The sequence below is a fragment of the Giraffa tippelskirchi genome, chromosome 2, assembly GCF_054371585.1.
Source record: "Giraffa tippelskirchi isolate mGirTip1 chromosome 2, T2T-mGirTip1v1.2.pri, whole genome shotgun sequence".
In the NCBI taxonomy this organism is placed as follows: domain Eukaryota; kingdom Metazoa; phylum Chordata; class Mammalia; order Artiodactyla; family Giraffidae; genus Giraffa; species Giraffa tippelskirchi.
In genome coordinates this window covers 100,647,448-100,667,176 of record NC_137276.1, presented here as the reverse complement: position 1 = coordinate 100,667,176, position 19,729 = coordinate 100,647,448, and the positions used below count along the sequence as shown (strand labels likewise).

The following is a 19,729-nucleotide window of genomic DNA, read 5'->3' as shown; positions in this document are numbered from 1 at the left end:
TTGCAGTCCAAAGGACTCTCAAGAGTCTTCTCCAACACCAGCCTTGACGTACTCCTTTTCCTATTTGGAACCAGTCTGTTGTTCCATGTCCAGTTCTAACTGTTGCTTCCTGACCTGCATACAGGTTTCTCAAGAGGCAGGTCAGGTGGTCTGGTATTCCCATCTCTTTCAGAACTAATCACAGTTTATTGTGATCCACACAGTCAAAGGCTTTGACATAGACAATAAAGCAGAAATAGATGTTTTTCTGAAACTCTCTTGCTTTTTCGATGATCAATTGGATGTTGGTAATTTGATCTCTGGTTCCTCTGCCTTTTCTAAAACCAGCTTGAACATCTGGAAGTTCACAGTTCACGTATTGCTGGAGCCAGGCTTGGAGAATTTTGAGCATTACTTGACTAGCGTGTGGGATGAGTGCAATTGTGTGGTAATTTAAGCATCCTTTGTCATTGCCTTTCTTTGGGATTGGAATGAAAACTGACCTTACCTGCCTCCTGTATGCAAGAAAGAAGCAACAGAACTGGACATGGAACAATGGACTGGTTCCAAATAGGGGAAGGAGTATGTCAAGGCTGTACATTGTCACCCCGCTTATTTACAGAGTACATAATGTGAAATGCCTGGCTGGCTGAAGCTCAAGCTGGAATCAAGATTGCCAGGAAAAATGTCAATAACCTGAGATATGCAGATGACACCACCCTAATGGCAGAAAGCAAAGAGGAACTTAAGATTCTCTAGATGAAGGTAAAAAAGAAGAGTGAAAAGCAGGCTTAAAACTCAACATTCAAAAAACTAAGATCACGGCAGCTGGTCCCATCAATTCATGGCCAATATATGGGGAAAAAATGGAAACAGTGGCAGACTTTATTTTCTTGGGCTCCAAAATCACTGGGGCCAGTGACTGCAGCCATGAAACTGAAAGATGCTTAAATAGGCCAGGTTGATGGAAATGAAAGTTTGCTTAATTTCAGATGCTGGCAACTGGGGTGGGGGGAGGGTGGCAGACAGCTGTCCAAAAGCTGACTCCCCCCCCCCCCCCCGCAAGCAGTGGGGGCAAGAACTTTTATAAACAGTGTGTGTGTGGGGGCGGGGGGCGGAGACTACGTGCAGAAACAACACAGCTCTAACAGTCATCTTCAAACTGGCCATCAGTGATCTGATCAGCAGCATCTTGGTTGTTTTAGGCACAGTTAATCTTCTGTTTGAGGGTCCATTTGTTCCCATTTCTTTGTGATCAGTCCTTGAAATTGTGGCAGTTCATGTCTTGGTTACAGTCTGGTCATCGGGGAGTTATCTTCTCCACCTGGGGTTTTAGTATCTATAAAGTAGCTCAAAGGATATGGCTCAGAATATTGTCTACAGCCCTTGATAAAGGTCCTTGACTATGCTTAATGACTACATTATTCTTAAGTCTCTTCTGACTGTTTTATTTCCACATTTCTCACTTCTCTGATTAAGCTTATTCTTTGGCTAAAGTTTTCCACAGACAAAAGACAAGCAAACATGATGGAGGAGTGGGCAGGGACACAGTGTCCTGCTCCATTTCACTTGGAAGAAAAGCAATGACAAACCTAAACAGCATATTAAAAAGCATAGACATCACTTTGCCAACAAAGGTCCATATGGTCAAAGCTATGGTTTTTCCAGTAGTCATGTATAGAGATGAGAGTTGGACCATAAAGAAGGTTGAGTGCTGAAGAACTGATGCTTTCAAACTGTGGTGCTGGAGAAGACTCAAGAGTCCCTTGGACAGCAAGAAGTTCAGACCAGTGGTGGTTTAGTCCCTAAGTTGTATCTGACTCTTGTGACCACATGGACTGTAGCCCGCCAGATTCCTTTGTCCATGGGATTTTCCAGGCAAGAATACTGGAGTTGGTTGCCATTTCCTTCTCCAGGGGATCTTCTAGGCCCAGAAATCGAACCTGGGTCTCCTGCATTGCAGGTGGATTCCTGCATTTAAGGCAGATTCTTCACCAACTGATCTATGAGGGAAGCCCCTTCAAACCAGTCAATCCTAAAGGAAATCAACCCTGAATATTCATTAGAAGTACTGATGCTGAAGCTCCAATACTTTGGACACCTAATGCAAACAGCCAACTCATTGGAAAAGACTCTGATGCTGGGAAAGATTCAGGGCAGGAGGAGAAGGGGGTGACAGAGGATGAGATGGTTGAAAGGCATCATCAACCTAATGGACATGAGTTTAAGCAAACTCCAGGAGATAGTGAAGGACAGGGAAGCCTGGCTTCCATGGGGTTCCATGCAGCTGGCTTTCATGCTGCATTCCATAGGGTTGCAAAGAGTCAGATACGACTGAATGACTGAACAGCAACAACAATAACAAAGACTATAGCCTGCGTGACAGTACCTCAGATAGTTCCTAGAAACTACTCCAAAGTGGTAGAATGGAAGGTCAGTATATATGTGCTTTTGGTGAAGGGAGAGTACATGCATTCAAGCACATATATTTTGCAGAAAGTTTCTGCTAGTCACAAGGAGTGGACATCACCATGAAGAATTTAAGTGCTTTTCTAGATAAGAGGAGATACAAGATTTGGGCTCATAAAATTGGGTCTTTGAAAATATCTATCTGAAGACCTGTTCTGCCAGGTCTTTTTCCAAAGCACAGAATGCCTTATTTCTGCTCTCCACCTTGAACTCCTTTCAGGGGGTGTTGAAAATGAGTAGCTGCAGCAGGACATGATTTAATCCTTGTAGAGATAGATGGCAGAAAAACATCTACTTCTGCTTTATTGACTACGCCAAAGCCTTTGACTTGTGTGGATCACGACAAACTGTGGAAAGTTCTGAAAGAGATGGGAATACCAGACTACCTGACCTGCCTCATGAGAAACATGTATGCAGGTCAGGAAGCAACAGTTAGAACTGGACATGGAACAACAGACTGGTTCCAAATAGGAAAAGGAGTACGTCAAGGCTGTATATTGTCACCATGCTTATTTAACTTATATGCAGAATACATCATGGAAATGCTGGGCTGGATAAAGCACCAGCTGGAATCAAGATTGCCAGGAGAAATATCGATAACCTCAGATGTGCAGATGACACCACCCTTATGGCAGAAAGAGAAAAAGAACTAAAGAGCCTCTTGATGAAAGTGAAATAGGAGAGTGAAAAAGTTGGCTTAAAGCTCAACATTCAGAAAACTAAGATCATGGCATCTGGTCCCATCCCTTCATGGCAAATAGATGGGGAAACAGTGGAAACAGTGGCTGACTTTATTTTTGGGGGGCTCCAAAATCACTGCAGATGGTGATTGCAGCCATGAAATTAAAAGACGCTGACTCCTTCAAAGGAAAGTTATGACCAACTTAGCATATTAAAAAGCAGAGATATTACTTTGCCAACAAAGGTCCGTCTAGTCAAGGCTATGGTTTTTCCAGTAGTCGTGTATGGATGTGAGAGTTGGACTATAAAGAAAGCTGAGCACCGAAGAACTGATGCTTTTGAACTGTGGTGTTGGAGAAGACTCTTGAGAGTCCCTTGGACTGCAAGGAGATCCAACCAGTCCATCCTAAAGGAGATCAATCCTGGGTGTTCATTGGAAGGACTGATGTTGAAGCTGAAACTCCAATCCTTTGGCCACCTGATGTGAAGAGCTGACTCCTTTGAAAAGACCCTGATGCTGGGAAAGATTGAAGGCAGGAGGAGAAGGGGATGGCAGAGGATGAGATGGTTGGATGGCATCACCGACTCAGTGGACATGAGTTTGAGTAAACTCCAGGAGTTGGTGATGGACAGGGAGGCCTGGCATGCTGCAGTCCATGGGGTCGCAAACAGTCGGACACAACTGAGCAACTGAACTGAATTGATGCAACATTGCTCTTTATAGCATTGGACCTTGCTTCTATCACCAGTCACATCCACAACTGGGTGTTGTTTTTGCTTAGGCTCCATCTCTTCATTCTTTTCTGGAGTTATTTCTCCACTGATCTCCAGTAGCATAGTTGGCACCTACTGACCTGGGGAGTTCATCTTTTAGTGCCCTATCTTTTTGCCTTTTCATACTGTTCATGGGGTTCTCAAGGACGAATACTGAAGTGGTTTGCCATTCCCTTCTCCTGTGGACCACATTTTTGTCAGAACTCTCCACCAAGACCCATCCGTCTTGGGTGGCCCTACCTGGCATGGCTTAGTTTCATTGAGTTAGACAAGGCTGTGGTCCATGTGATTAGATTGGTCAGTTTTTGTGATTGTGGTTTCAGTCTGTCTGCTTTCTGATACCCTCTCTCAGCGCCTACTGTTTTACTGGGGTTTCTCTTACGTTGGACATGGGGTATTTCTTCATGGCTGCTCCAGCAACTTGCAGCTGCTGCTCCTTTCCTTGGACATGGGGTATCTCCTCATGGCCACCACTACTGACCTTAAACGTAGGGTATCTCCTCTCGGCTGCTCGCTGCTCCAGCACCACACAGCTGCCGCTCGCCGCTCAGAATTGTTTGTAAGCAATTCTGCTTACAAAGGTATAATTTATCAAAGTCAGAATTCGTTTGAGGGAAAGGTTTCCTTATACCTGGAAAACATAGATCCAAACCAGTAGTTTTTCAGACAGAAACTAAAAACTATAACCATATTCACCAGTTCACTCAGTCTTATGTAATTAACTATCTTTGTCAACAGTTTATGAAGTCATCAGGTTTCTCATTAGGTCTGTTTAATTTCTTACTCAGTTTAGCATTATGATCTGAAATTCAGGAACTTGTATTTATCCAGAAGTCCTTTCTATTAATCTTCTTGAAGAGAAAGCATTTTTGCAAAAACATCAGAATAAAACCGTAACTGTCTATGATGACAAAAGACTTAAGAAGGCACATTTAAAATCTGATTACAATGCAATTGACAAAGAAACTTGGTTACTGCTATGACATAGAACACTTTAAGATGATAACTAGAATTATGACTGATAAATTTTACTATAATCTATCAGAATTTTAGGAATTCACAATTTCCAGGATATCTATATTAGTAACATTTACCATACAATATAACCTAAGAAGAATTATTACTCATTTGACAATACTTACCAGGTATTGGATTGGCCAAAATGTTACTTCAGTTTTTTAAATAAAAATAAGGCACATTTTTCATTTTCATCAAGAACTTTATTGAGCAACATATTCACCATTTTATTCCACTACCTTCTGCCATTTTTCAGGGAACTCCATAATTTCATCTTCCCAAAACTTATCTTTTTGAGCAAAGAACTGTTTCAAGTATGTTTTACAGTTTTCCAGGGAATTGAAATTTTCCCCACTAAGAGAATTTTGTAAAGACCAAAGTAAGTGGAACTCTAAAGTTGTAATGTATGGTAAATACATTGGATGAATCAGAACTTCCCAGCCAAGCTGTTACAGTTTTAACCTCGTCATCAAAGAAACATATGGTCTTGTGTTATCCTGATGGAAGATTCTGCATTTTTTGTAGACTAATTCTGGATTCTTTTCAAGTGCTGCTTTCAGTTTGTCTAATTGGGAGCAGGGCTTGTCAAAGTTAATCATTTTATTTTCTGAAAGGAGCTCAAAATAGAAGACTCTCTTCCAATCCCACGATATACACAACATCACCTTCTTTGGATGAAAATCGGCCTTTGGTGTGGTTGCTGGTCGTTCATTTCTCTTGCCCCAGGAGCTTTTCTTTCTTTTTTTTTTTTTTCAGTTTCGTTAGTTTCTGAGTTTTATTTTTTTTAATTAGTTTATTTATCTACTTTTTAACCTTACAATATTGTATTTGTTTTGCCATACATTGACATGAATCCACCATGGGTGTACATGTGTTCTGCTTTCAGAACCCCCCTCCCACCTCCTTCCCCATCTCATCCCTCCGGGTCATCCCGGTGCACCAGCCCTGAGCACTCTGTATCATGCATCGAACCTGGATTGGTGATTCGCCCCAGGAGCTTTTCTGTTCCACATTATTGTACAGTATCCATTTTTAATTGGCTGTTACAATTTGTTTTAAAAATGAAACATTTTCATTACGTTTCAGTAAAGAATCACATGCAGAAATATAGTCAAGAAGGTTTTTATCACTCAACTTATGTAGAACCCCATCATCAAAATGATGAACACAATCAAGCAGTGCAAATGATTTTCAACACTTGATTTGGATCTTTTGAGTATGTCGGCTATTTCCCATGTTATAAAACATTGATTGCTCTCAATGCCTCGATTTGATCACTATCAACTTCAACTGGTTTACCTGCCCACAGAGCATTGTCCAGTAAGAAATCTTCAGCACCAAACTTTGCAAACCACTTTTGACATGTTTGATCAGTCACAGTAACTTCTATATACACCTGCACAAATCTTTTTTTTGCATTTCAGCTGCACTTTTACCTTTTTGGAAATAATAAAGCATAGCATGCCAAACATATTAATGTTTTCCTTCCATCTCCAATATTAAAATGCCTACACAAAAATTCACCAATTTTGATAAATTTTCTTTTTTAAAATGCATGCCAATATGACAGCTGTCACAATACAATCCAGTAAAATTGTTTTGAATGAAGTTAAAGTCAACAGTTTGTTACTGCTGCTGCTACTGCTGAGTCGCTTCAGTTGTGTCTGACTCTGTGCGACCCCATGGACAGCAGCCCACCAGGCTCCGTACTAGAGCCAACCAAATGAACCTTTTGGCCAGTCCAATAATTGAACATACCAAGTGAATGTTGTTAGTTTAATATCTCTATTTGGGGTGTTTCAGGGGGCCTTTGAAGCATCCCAAAGTTAGCTAGAGGTCAAAGGACTTAATTAAATTTTGACTTAAGAAGTTTTGTCAATAAATATCAATCAATAAATATCAATCAAATAGGATCACAGGCCTCTGTGAAACAATAGCTATTTACTTAGCCAAAATAACAGTCAGTTCAGTTCGGTTCAGTTGGTTCATGTCTGACTCTTTGCAACCCCATGGACTGCAGCACACCAGGCTTCTCTGTCCATCACCAACTCCCGGAGTTTGCTCAAACTCATGTCCAGAGTCAGTCATGCCATCCAACCATCTCATCCTCTGTCATCCCCTTCTCCTCCTGCCTTAAATCTTTCCCAGTATCAGGATCTTTTCCAATGAATCAGTTCTTTGTGTCAGGTGGCCAAAGTATTGGAGTTTCAGCTTCAACGTCAGTCCTTCCAATGAATATTCAGGACTGATTTCCTTTAGGATGGACTGGTTGGATCTCCTTGCAGTCCAAGGGACTCTCAAGAGTCTTCTCCAACACCACAGCTCAAAAGCATCAATTCTTCGGTGCTTTCTTTATAATCCAAATCTCACATCCATACATGACTACTGGAAAAACCATAGCTTTGACTAGATGGACCTTTGTTGGCAAAGTAATATCTCTGCTTTTTAATATGCTGTCTAGGTTGGTCATAGCTTTTCTTCCAAGGAGCAAGTGTCTTTTAATTTCATGGCTGCAGTCACCACCTGCAGTGATTTTGGAGTCCAAGAAAATAAAGTCTCTCACTGTTTCCATTGTTTCCCCATCTATTTGCCACGAAGAGATGGGGCCGGACACCATGATCTTAGTTTTCTGAATGTTGAGTTTTAAGCTCACTTTTTCACTCTCCTCTTTTACTTTCATCAAGAGGCTCTTCAGTTCCTCTTCTCTTTCTGCCATGAGGGTGGTGTCATCTGCCTATCTGAGGTTATTGATATTTCTCCCAGCAATCTTGATTCCAGCTTGTGCTTCATCCAGCCCAGCATTTCACATGATGTACTCTCCATATAAGTCAAATAAGCAGGGTGACAATATACAGCCTTGACGTACTCCTTTTGCAATTTGGAACCAGTCTGTTGTTCCACATCCAGTTCTAACTGTTGCTTCTTGACCTGCATACAGATTTCTCAGGAGGCAGGTCAGGTGGTCTGATATTCCCATCTCTTGAAGAATTTTCCACAGTTTGTTGTGATCCATACAGTCAAAGCCAATAAACCAGAAGTAGATGTTTTTCTGGAACTCTCTTGCTTTTTTGATGATCAGTCGGATGTTGGCAATTTGATCTCTGGCTCCTCTGCCTTTTCTAAATCCAGTTTGAACATCTGGAAGTTCATGGTTCATGTACTGTTGAAACCTGGCTTGGAGAATTTTGAGCATTACTTTGCTAGCATGTGAGATGATTGCAATTGTGCAGTAGTTTGAACATTCTTTGGCATTGCCTTTCTTTGGGATTGCAATGAAAACTGACCTTTTCCAGTCCTGTGGCCACTGCTGAGTTTTCCAAAATTGCTGGCATATTGAGTGAAGCACTTTCACGGTTATCATCTTTTAGGATTTGAAATAGCTCAACTGGAATTCCATCACCTCCACTAGCTTTGCTCGTAGTGATGCTTCCTAAGGCCCACTTGACTTCAAATAACAATAAAACAATAAAAATTAACAATAAGAGATTTCAAAGGCAAATACAGAATAGATAACCCTATATGCGAGACAGAATAAGAGACACAGATGCATGGAACAATTTTATGGACTCTGAGGGAGAAGGTGAGGGTGGGACGTTCTGGGAGAATAGCATTAAAACATGTATATTATCATATGTGAAACAGAACACCATTCCATGTTCGATGCATGAGACAAGGGCTCAGGGCCGGGGCAATGGGATGACCCAGAGGGATGGGATGGGGAGGGAGGTGGGTGGGGGGTCCAGGAAGGGGAACACATGTAAACCCATGGCTGATTCATGTCAATGTATGGCAAAAACTATTACAATATTGTAAAGTAATTAGCCCCCAACTAAAATAAATAAATTTATAAATAAATTTAAAAAAAAAAAAAAGGTAAAGAACTTAAAATTTCTTATCAAAGGCAATTCAACATCTTAGGAAAACTTTTCTTAACAGAGAGAAACACCAAATTCAAGTTTTGCACCAGCTTACTTTTAAATGTATTTATTTACTCAAATTAACTTTAACCTTAGTCTTAACCATGCATGAAACTCTATCAGGGTCTACTTTTCAGTACCTTTTAATCATTTTCTGTATCCATTACTTTTTTTCCCATTCAGAACCAGCTAGCTCTAAGTCAGACTGCTTCCTTTTCCCTTAATAAAATGAAATTTTTACTGAGAACACATATCCTACTTTTCTAAAACAACCATGAACTGTCTTTTATATTAGCATTCTGTAGGTTGGGGAACATGAATATCAGTAATAATTTCTAAAAACATTTGCATTCTTATAGAAAATATCTCAGTGTAGCACCAAACATTTGTTATCAATAATCCAAAATATCTTTAGTGTTTCTGAAAGAGGAAGCCAGTGTTTACTAATTAATGTTTCAATATCTTATTTTATTTGAGAGTGGCCTAGCTATTCAATAAACTTCCATCACTTAACTTAATTCAGCACAACTCTAGAATTTCAAGTTACCAGAATCTGTAGAGACTATTTTAGATAGACAGTTCTAAGCATAATTATTCTTAATAGAGTTTTTCTAAGAGCTCTTGCATTATTTATATATTTTCTTTCCTTTAAAGTTTCTTCACATCAAGTTACCTTCCTTGCTGACGAAGTTGCAATAGCTATAACAAGATTTTATTTAAATCTAGATGCAATAAAAGTATTATGCTTAATGTTGATGACTCTAAAGACATGTCTATATTAATTAGATCAAAAAACTTAAACATTAATACCAGGTATTAATTTAATATTGAATATTTCCCAGCTTATGTGAATCTGAAATTAATTCTGGCCAGTTATCTTCTATATCTTTCAGAATTTATATAAATACTTGATTTTCTTTAATTCAGTTAAGTAGAGCTCATTGTGGAGAAAGCAATGGCAACCCACTCCAGTACTCTTGCCTGGAAAATCCCATGGACGGAGGAGCCTGGTAGGCTGCAGTCCATGGGGTCGCTAAGAGTCGGACACGACTCAGCGGCTTCACTTTCACTTTTCACTTTCATGCATTGGAGACGGAAACGGCAACCCACTCCAGTGTTCTTGCCTGGAGAATCCTAGGGATGGGGGAGTCTGGTGGGCTGCTATCTATGGGGTCACACAGAGTTGGGCACGACTGAAGTGACTTAGCAGCAGCAGCAGCAGAGCTCATTGACAAATTAACCTCAGAAATATTATCCAAAACCACATATTGAGACATACATATATCCAGACAGATACAACAAAGGATCTCATAGCTTCATTTTCTAAACTTAGTCATGAAACATATATCACAATATAAAGCTCACTACTTGTAAATAATAATTGGAATAAGTTAAATAATTTTTCTTATCCCTTTTCTCCCCCTGTTTCAAGAATTAGAGATGGTCGAGATAGAATAAATAATCCTCAGAACTCTGGGCTCAAGGAACAGGAAGAGAAAATCAGGCTTTCCTAGTAGGCCTTATTCTCTCAGGGTTAGAATTCTGAATATATATATATATATATCTTTTTTCTTTCAAGCTAGCTTTCTCTACTAGTTGGGAATTAAATAGGAGTCAGTTAAACTTCAACAGGCATTGGCACAATTGAAGGTTGATCATTTTTGTAGATACCCCCTCCTTTTTTTTTTAATGATTGTGAAACACTGGTCAGCCAATGTAACAAGGGCATTGTTTGTAACTCTGAGCAATCTAGGTTATCCTTTGACTAGAGAAGTCAAATCCTTCTTTAAGCCTTCTGAAAAAGCAGAGTTAAACAAGGGACTGCTTTGGTATTTAGAGAATGATTCAGGTGTCAAGCCAGAATATTGCTTAAAAGTTTTTTTTTTCAAACCTTTCATAATAATCTAGAATTGATCCATCTGATCTTTGCTTGCACTGGTGAATCTCTGTCTGGTCTTTCTTTTTTTTCTTTTTGGAAAAACCTGTGGGATAAGTTCAAGCAATTTCTGAGCTCATTCCTTGGATTCAGTGTGAGCCTGTGGTTCAAAATTCATTAAGGAATGTTTACATCCTGCTTTTTAAAAATTCATTCCTTTGCTTTGCTTTCAGAAACTAACAAACAGCTATATTAATTGATATAGATCTGAAAATCCAGACTTATAAGTCCAGATGTGTAACTCAAATTTCTTAGCAGATCCTAATGGATCCTAACTTGGATTGGAAATTCCTTAGCTAAGGCTCTAAAGTTCTGCTTAGGTCCTAGGTGTGTTGTAAGCACTAAGGATGGTTCATCTCTCCCTGTAGTAGGTTCCTCCTTAAAGGGAGTTATAATCACTTCTGATTTTTTTTTTTCTTCCTTTATTGGGGAAGAAAAAGCAGCAGGAGGCAGATGAGTTGGAAAAGAAAAAGATATAGCATCTGAACCAGGCGATTCAGATAGAAAAAGATACGTGGGAGGAGCAGAAGGAGAGACAGAGTTCTAGAAGCCTTTTTTAGTTTAGTAGCTTCTAAATACCAATCAAAGTAAGCATTCCACTCTGTTTGATTCGTGGCTGGCTTTTTCTGTGTGCACAAAAATAGCAATTTTTGAATATCAGAAGAACCCTGATTTTGCCTTTTTTAGGTTGAGTTCTTCTTTAGTATAATTTGCCCAATTGTGTAGGTACTTGCAAGTATAAGTTTGTGTGTCCTTAACCCTGGCTTGGGTGTCAGTTAGAGGCTGGCTTTCTGACATCCCTTGTTTCTGTGTTGGAGAGGCTGTATTTCCCATTTTTAAGTTGAATTTTTCAGATTAAAATTCACTAATCAAATTGTGTGGTGATCTAGTGCACTGCTTGTGAACTTAACCCTCTAGGGTTAACCTTAGAGGCATTTCAGCCCCCTCACATGTCTCAGTTCTCCCATCTGTGGTCTAAGACCACCATGGGTGCTCAGATCACTGAATGGCCAATTCTTATTTGTGACCCCTGGATGAGAAAGTGTTTTAATTAACGAGTGGGGTTTCCCTATGGGACCACTGCATGGTATGAGGATTCTGCCTCCACTACTGTAAATTTCTCAGTTGCTTAAGAAAACAGTAAGCAGCTGGGAGAAGCCTTATCCCTTTCCTTCAGAGCAAAGCTCATGTAATATCCTCACTTTTATCCCAACAAATGCTATTAAGGCAGTCAAATTGAGGAAAAGCATCAGATCAGCCTTATATCCAACCACTCAGTACAGACCACTTAGTCTCACACAACTGAACAAACCCTGGTATTATTCAACCAGCACCTTCCCCTACTCCCAGTATCTTTCTCTTGAGTGATTATTCCCTAGTGTCTTTCAACCAAGCCTCCTCCAATATCTTTCAACTGAGTGAATCTTTACCTGATATTTTCCAACCACTCCCTCCCCACATTGTCTTTCAACTGTGAGGGGGTAGGCACCTCTCAAATCATGTAGATGAGAAAGTGAGGCTCGGAGACTGTGTGACTGGGCCAGGACCACACAGCCAGAAAGTGGCCACACCTGGGCTTGTTCAGAGGCACCATGACTGGAACCCCCCTGCTCTTCCTGACTCATCACAGTGCTCCTCGTCACAGGCTGCCACACATCTCTGCCAGGGACAGGAGCCCATTCCTGACATTTCTAGGACCCAGTGAAGGCCTCAGAGGAGGAAGAGGGGAGTCACGTGCTGTGCTTAGTCACTCGGTCGTGTCCGACTCTTTGCGACCCCATGGACTGTAGCCCACCAGGTTCCTCTGTCCATGGGATTTTCCAGGCAAGAATACTGGAGTGGGTTGCCATTTCCTCTTCCAGGGCATCTTCCCAACCCAGGGAACTAACCTGGATGTCCTGCATTGCAGGCAGATTCTTCACCATCTAAGCTACCGAGGAAGCCCCATGTATAAATAAGAGGATGTATAATTAAAAAATGAGGTAAATTTTACCTCCTCCTCCTACACTTCATCACTTAGTAGGCCTATGATCTACCTTCCAGGTATGAAGACAACAGTTTAAATAAATATTTTGCCACCACAAAGACTATGTACAAATAAGGGGATGTATAATTTAAAAATGATGTTAGTAAATGATCTTTCTTGCTATAGAAATAGTCTCTGTGGTGGCAAAATATTTATTTAAACTGTTGTCTTCATACCTGGAAGGTAGAACATATAGGTCAACTGAATCCACTGAAGTGTAGGAGGAGGAGGTAAAATAGGATGTTAGTAGCATGCATTGGTTGCTATTGGCTGCATTTAATTTGGTATTATAAGAAGGTGTTAAACTCAGGGAAGGATTAGCTTGTTTACATGCAAGAAGTAAAAGAAATTTAAAAATCCAAAACTGGGATTTTGCAAGGTTGGAAAAGCTGATTGCATCTAGGCCCTAAAAATGAAAAGAAACCTGAGAGAAGTTTTCCAGAACAAACGTATATTATAACCCATCCATGTGAAAAAGACCTACATAAGAATATGGGCCTCCCACTCAACCTGGGTTGCTGTTGTTCAGTCTCTAAGTTGTGTCCAACTCTTTGAGACCCCATGTACTGCAGCAGGCCAGGCTTCCCTGTCCTTCACTATCTCCTAGAGTTTGCTCAAACTCATGTCCATTGAGTTGATGATGCCATCCAACCATTTCATCCTCTGTCACCCACTTCACCTCCTGCCCTCAATCTTTCCCAGCATCAGGTTCTTTGCCAATGAATCAGCTCTTTGCATTAGGAGGCCAAAGTATTGGAGCTTCAGCATCAGTCCTTCCAATGAATATTCAGGACTGATTTCCTTTAGGATTCACTGGTTTGATCTCCTTGCCATCCAAGGGACTCTCAAGAGTCTTCTCCAGTGCCACAATTTGAAAGCATCAATTATTTGGTGCTCAGCTTTCTTTATGGTCCAATTCTCAAATCCATACATGACTACTGGAAAAACCATATCTTGACTATATGGACCATTGTAGGCAAAATGATGTCTCTGTTTTTTAATAGCTGTCTAGGTTTATCATAACTTTTTTCCAAGGAGCAAGTGTCTTTTAATTTCATGGCTGCAGTTACCATCTGCAGTGATTTTGGAGCCCATGAAAATAAAATCTGTCACTGTTTCCATTTTCCCCCCATCTATTTACCATGAAGTGATTTTTAGGTACCATTAACTGAGAGAGAAACAGGTATGGGGTTAAGAATAGAAATCAGGCTTGAAAATTAGTCCAGGAGAGAACTGTGAGTGTGGCAACTACTGTAGGGGAACAGCTCTGCCATGGCTTCCTGGCAAACTTGTACGTATCCATACAGGTGAAGGTTGAAACTGCAGCACATGTAAGCCAAACACTCTGTGATCCTGCTGGAACATAAGAGATGGAGGCCACCTCCCGCTTATCTTCCCACCTGCCCTAGAAGAATGTCATCAGATAGCTTCTCATCACCTCCCAGATTCTGATGAAGTGTGCTCTCTGCACCGCTCCCCTCAGAATAGAGCTGCAGAATATAAAACCACATAGCTATCATCTAGATCTGGTTCCCCAGTGATGAGGTTTCCCACATCTCAATTGCAGTCACCAGCCACTTTTCTTCGGTGTCATCCTTTTCAGTGAGGACCCAGGGAGCTAGCACCTTTGGCTTCTTCTATTTTTGCTATCTATGGAAGCAATAAAAATGTCTCATGTTTCTTCCACAGCTTCATCACTCAGCCCTTGCCCTTGTCTTGTATGTGTGAAACTGATTGGGAGCAAGTAGATCTGAAGGTTACTAAGGTTTTGAGGTCATTGTTTTGTGAAGAAAACCAGAAATTCGGAGTATTCAACCTTTAATATAATTTTCAAGCTTGCATAATAGGAAGTGGGTGAAAAGTCATACAGCCTTCCGGGAGCACTAGTTTCTCCATACCCTATCTAGACCTGGTTAGAGAGGATCATAGAAAAGGAGGACCCTCCAAGAAGGTCTCTGGAGAACACTGAGCAAAGGAACTACTTTCGGAGAGCAGAACCTGAATCAGGAAGAGGAACGACCCAGTGCCTCTCCAGTAGGATTTCAAAGTTGATACTGATCAGCAACAGCTAGGAAACTCCCCTCCTTCCAGAACTTTCTGAAAAGGAATTTAACTGTAGTTGTTCTGTCCCTGCTCCACTATTATATATCACCATGTGATTGGTGGGGATGAGGGGTGAGCAGCAATTGATCTTTTCAGTCCATATGTCACTGGACCATCCGGTGGATTCGGCAGAGACTTTGTAGCAGATCCTTAGTATCCCATACATATCCTCTCAGCCTTACCACTTACAGGCATATTGGGAAACTTCCAACTGCTAGCACCTGTGTTTCTTTGCATGAAAGCATTCTGTGACACCAGGAGTCTCCTTTGCCACCTGCACAGTAGCCCAGGAAGCAGGGGGATTTATGACCCATAGGAAAAAAAACCCGTCAAACGATTACTGACAGGAGTTGGTGTACAAAGACTCGTTTGAAAAGCCTCTTGGAAACCCTTATGCTTGCTCCCAGAATTTCCCCATGGAATTAAGCTCCAGTCTCCATGGTGGTAACTGACCTGTCAGTACATCCTTTGGTTGCCTTCTTATCCCTGTCTCTCTTCCCCATTCTCTAACTTGTGTTCTTTATTTCACCAAATAAAACATTTGAAAAGTCTTGTCTAAAAGTGTGTTTTCTGGGGAAACACAAACTAAGACAAAAGACCGAAGACACGTGATCCTCTTTGATAGTGTATGTTGTTGCTGGGACAAAGTTGCTGAGCCAGGGATTCCAGTTCCCATCCTGTCTGCATCTCGGTGGGGTCATGCGACTGAGTTATAGCCAATAGAATATAAATAGAAGTGATGTATAGCACTTCCAGACCTGGTTCATGGAAACCTCTTGTACCTCCCACACTTCCTTATTCTAGGTGTTAACACACAAGGCAGTCTTGGAAACCACATGATGAAAATGGCAGAGCATCTCTTAGCCTGTATCTCTGATTGACTGACCAGAGCTATGAAGGTGGACACTCCCCACCCCTGCCTCTCCAACAAAATAAGACCTCTGATTCCAACTGGGCTTTATATTAGCAGGAAGCCAACTTCCATTATGTTAAACCATTGAGATTTGGAGTTTCATCTGTTATGTCAACTAGTACCAACCTAATCAATTCTGAAGTTGCCAGGGTTTAAACAAATGTGTTACCATTTCAAAAACTGTTTTTATTATCAGAAAGGCCCTTGGAAAGAGGAAAGAGTGAAATAGGTTCAGAGATAAATGCCAGAGGCCACATGGGGAAGAGCATGGACTTGGAAGCAGGATGCCTAGTTTGAATGCTAGCTCTGACATGTACTAACTGTCTGATCTCGGGCAAGTTACTTAACCTCTTTGTGCTTCACTTTCTTCCTGTATGAAATGGGGATGACAGTAGTAACTAACTTATGAGGTTACTATAAATTAATATTTGAAAAACACTTAGCTTAGTGCCTGGCACACAGTTATGATAAATTTACAAATTCCTAATTTTCCAAAGGCCATCATGAAGTCTTTACATTGTTTCCTACAATACAATCTAAACTGCTCTGCTGTTATGATAAGGCAACAGGGATGGCCTTAGGACTATGGATGTCCTTCCTTTGCAATATGACTTGGTTACAATAAATAGGAATTTTCCAGAGCTTGCTCCACTCAGAGGTCAGTGGGCATCTTGGGCTACTGGTTTTAGGCTGTGTTAGCTTTAGGCAGATCATTAACCTTAAGAGCAATGCTCACCTCTTGACCCTGTTTAGTTTTTGTCCACTGGCCTACAGAGAAGATTGCTCAACCTACTTTTGAGATAATGCTTTATGTGCATTTACTTACCTATTTGACAGTTTTTTGAGCCTTACACCAGACACTGTTTTCCAACTTAGGGTCAGCATGTAAAACAAGAAAAATGTTAGACCCTATTTCCTTTCAGAGGTATGAATAAACGAGGAGTTGGAACAGTTGTAAATGAGCACAATAACCTATAAAATTTATTCATTCAGTTAACAATAGCTGGGATCTTAAAAAAATAAAGATTAAAAATCAGTAGCTAATGCCGTCCTCATTTGTGCTTCTGCCATGTTGAAGTAGCCTGTATAAGAACCGTGCTCTTGTTGAGCACATCCAGACGTGGATAAAGCCCCAGAAAACATCTATTTAAGAGCATTAGACGTTAGAGGTGCCAAGTTTCTGGGAAAGGAAAGGGGTAACCCAGAGATATACCCATTTGCGGAGTTCCAAAGAAGAGCAAGGAGAGAGAAGAAAGTCTTCCTCAGTGATCAGTGCAAAGAAATAGAGGAAAACAATAGAATGGGAAAGACTAGAGATCTCTTCAAGAAAATTAGAGATACCAAGGGAACCTTTTATGCAACGATGGGCTCAATAAAGGACAGAAATGGTATGGACCTAACAGAAACAGAAGATACTAAGAAAATGTGGCAAGAATACACAGAAGAACTATACAAAAGAGATCTTAATGATCCAGATAACCATGATGGTGTGATCACTCACCTAGAGCCAGACATCCTGCAGTTTGAAGTCAAATGGGCCTTAGGAAGCATCACTATGAACAAAGCTGGTGGAGGTGGTGGAATTCCAGTTGAGCTATTTCAAATCCTAAAAGATGATGCTGTGAAAGTGCTGCACTCAATATGTCAGCAATTTTGGAAAACTCAGCAGTGGCCACAGGACTGGAAAAGGTCAGTTTTCATTCCAATCCCAAAGAAAGGCAATGCCAAAGAATGTTCAGACGACTGCACAATTGCACTCATCTCACAGGCTAGCAAAGTAATGCTCAAAATTCTCCAAGCGAAGCTTCAACAGTACGTGAACTGAACTTTCAGGTGCTCAAGCTGGAATTAGAAAAGGCAGAGGAACCAGATATCAAATTGCCAACATCCATTGGATAGTACAAAAAGCAAGAGAATTTCAGAAAAAACATCTACTTCTGCTTCATTGACTATGCCAAAGCCTTTGATTGTGTGGATCACAACAAACTGGAAAATTCTTCGAGATGGGAATATCAAACTGCCTTATCTGTCTCCTGAGAAATCTGTATGCAAGTCAATAAGCAACAGTTAGAACCTGACATGGAACAATGGACTGGCTCCAAATTGCGAAAGGAGTACATCAAGGCCGTATATTGTCACCCTGCTTATTTGACTTATATGCAGATAACATCCTGCAAAATGCCAGGTTGGATGAAGCACAAGATGGAATCAAGATTGCGGAGAGAAATATCAATAACCTCAGATATGCAGATGACACCACCCTTATGGTAGAAAGCAAAGAGGAACTGAAGAGCCTCTTGATGAAAGTGAAAGAGGAGAGTGAAAAAACCGGCTTAAAACTCAACATTCAAAAAACTAGGATCATAGCTTCCAGTCCCATCACTTCATGGCAAATAGATGGGGTAACAATGGAAACAGTGAGAGACTTTATTTTCTTGGTCTCCAAAATCACTGCAGACAGTGACTGCAGAAATTAAAAGACACTTGCTCCTTGGAAGAAAACCTATGACAAACCTGGACGGCATATTAAAAAGAAGAGACATTATTTTGCCGACAAAGATCCGTCTAGTCAAAGCTATGGTTTTTCCAGTAGTCATGTATGGATGTGAGAGTTGGACCATAAAGAAAGCTGAGCACTGAAGAATTGATGCTTTTGAGCTGTGGTGTTGGAGAAGACTCTTGAGAGTCCTTTGGACTGCAAGGAGATCAACTAGTCCATCCTAAAGGAAATCAGTCCTGAATATTCACTGGAAGGACTGATGCTGAAGCTGAAGCTCCAATACTTTGGTCACCTGATGGGAAGAACTGACTCATTGGAAAGACCCTGATCCTGGAAAGACTGAAGGCAGAAGAAAGGAATGACAGAGAATGAGATGGTTGGATGGCATCACAGACTCAATGGACATGAGTCTGGGCAAGCTCCGGGAGTTGGTGTGCTGCAGTCCTTGAGGTTCCAAAGAATCAAACAGGACGGAGCGACTGAACTGAGCTTAACTGAACTGATGCAACACCAAGCCTGGGATTGTGCATAAACAGAAAGGTAGATGAATCTTACAAATATAACCTTGAGTGAAAGAAGCCAGATGCAACATTGTACATATAGTATGATTCTATGTCTTTAAAGTTAAACAATCAGCAGAATTAGTCTGTGTTGCTAAAAGTCAAGATAATGGATACGCTTGTGGGAAGATGGGAAGTAATTGGAGGAGGGGCATCCCCACCCTATTAACATTCCTTTTCTTGTGTTATAGGCTTGTGCTCACTTGGTGATAATTCATCGTGGTATACCTGGGACATGTGAAGTTTCATGTATGTTTATTACATTCAAGAAAAAGTTTTTAATACTCTCTCTAAATTCGGAAGACTTGCCCCACGCAGAGCTCATAGACTTCCGGAGGAAGTCTTCTGCAGTCTGCACCTGCGCTTCACCAGATCTCAGCCTTCAGCACAGGGTTGCAGACCATTTTATGGGGGTTGGGGGTTGGAGAGCTTCTGGGAGGGACCCGGAGTGGCCATCCGAGACGCTTTGGAGGAAGAGCCTGAGGATCCCTGAAAACTGTGTTCACAATATCGTATATACGTGTGCACATGCCTTCCTAGAGGAGGGATCCACAAGTTTCACCTCGTGTACAGCCCCTCAGTCCGGAAAGGGAGGGCCACGCAAGAGCTGCTGTCTATGTCTAGGAGTCAAGGAACCTGCATTCTAGCACCTAACCTGGGGCCCAGGCGGTCACTCTCACCTTGGGCTTCAGTGTTTCTCTCCAATGGGCTCCGGGGTTGCTGCGGCTCGTACTTCTGGGTGCGGACCTCTAGCTGGCGAGCGGAGATCCAGCCTCGCAGCTCCTGGTGCTGGGCAGAGATGCAGCCGAGGCTCGGCTGGCGAGATGCCCGCGCGAGGGATGGGGGTGTGGCGA

At 41.3% G+C, this 19,729-nt stretch overlaps 1 long non-coding RNA gene across 1 annotated transcript; it reads right to left on the bottom strand.

Moving 5' to 3' along the window:
* Positions 1–848: 848 nt before the first annotated feature.
* LOC145538174 (uncharacterized) lies at positions 849–19,716 on the bottom strand. The gene is made up of 2 exons (XR_014076687.1): positions 19,556–19,716; positions 849–4,534 (listed from the first exon to the last, which is right to left on the bottom strand). It is a non-coding gene; the product is annotated as an uncharacterized LOC145538174 (long non-coding RNA).
* Positions 19,717–19,729: the final 13 nt, after the last annotated feature.